The sequence below is a fragment of the Oncorhynchus clarkii genome, chromosome 15 (genome assembly GCF_045791955.1).
Source record: "Oncorhynchus clarkii lewisi isolate Uvic-CL-2024 chromosome 15, UVic_Ocla_1.0, whole genome shotgun sequence".
Taxonomy (NCBI): domain Eukaryota; kingdom Metazoa; phylum Chordata; class Actinopteri; order Salmoniformes; family Salmonidae; genus Oncorhynchus; species Oncorhynchus clarkii.
In genome coordinates this window covers 25,811,291-25,812,643 of record NC_092161.1, presented here as the reverse complement: position 1 = coordinate 25,812,643, position 1,353 = coordinate 25,811,291, and positions in this window count along the sequence as shown.

Sequence of the window (1,353 nt, the reverse complement as noted above, 5' to 3'; positions counted from 1 at the left end):
AATGTTTATATCCCAGGACAAATTAGCTAGCAACAGCAAGCTAGCTAATTAGGACAAATTAGCAAGCAAGTGCAAACTAACTAGCGAAATTGCCATAAATGTTTAATGCTTTTCAACATGTTCCCAAATTAATGTAATTGGTTCAGAGTTTGTTTTGATATTTTAACCTGCGTGTCGTAATCTCGTTTGGTGTAGGGGTCAAAATAAATGTATGCACGATGGCGCACGATGGCGCATGCTCGCAACCGGTTTGGGTTCCATGTAGCCAGAAAATCCCTGTTTTAGGTCAGTTAGGATCACCACTTTATTTTAAGAATGTGAAATGTCAGAATAATAGTAGAGAGAATGATCTATTTCAGCTTTTATTTTTTTCCTTACATTCCTAGTGGGTCAGAAGTTTACATACACTCAATTAGTATTTGTTAGCATTGCCTTTAAATACTTTAAATACTTATTTTCCACCATAATTTGCAAATAAATTCATAGAAAATCCTACAATGTGATTTTCTGGATTTTTTTCTTCTCATTTTGTCTGTCATAGTTGAAGTGTACCTATGATGAAAATTACAGGCCTCTCTCATCTTTTTAAGTGGGAGAACTTGCACAATTGGTGGCTGACTAAATACGTTTTTGCCCCACTGTATATACACTACCGTTCAAAAGTTTGGCGTCACTTAGAAATGTCCTTGTTTTTTAAAGAAAAGCACATTTTTTGTCCATTAAAATAACATCAAATTGACCAGAAATACTGTGTAGACATTGTTAATGTTGTAAATGACTATTGTAGCTGAAAACAGCAGATTGTTATAAATGGAATATCAACATTGGCGTACAGAGGCCCATTATCAGCAACCATCACTCCTGTGTTCCAATGGCACGTTGTGTTAGCTAATCCAAGTTTATCATTTTAAAAGGCTAATTGATCATTAGAAAACCCTTTTGCAATTATGTTAGCACAGCTGAAAACTGTTGCTCTGATTAAAAAAGCAATATAACTGGCCTTCTTTCGACTAGTTGAGTATCTGGAGCATCAGCATTTGTGGGTTCGATTACAGGCTCAAAATGGCCAGAAACAAAGACTGTCTTCTGAAACTCGTCAGTCTATTCTTGTTCTGAGGAAGGAAGGCTATTCCATGCGAGAAATTGTCAAGACACTGAAGATCTTGTACAATGCTGTGTACTACTCCCTTCACAAAACAGTGCAAACTGGCGCTAACCAGAATAGAAAGAGGAGTGGGAGGCCCTGGTGCACAAATGAGCAAGAGGACAAGTACATTAGAGTGTCTAGTTTGAGAATCAGATGCCTCACAAGTCCGCAACTGGCAGGTTCATTAAATAGTACCCGCAAAACAC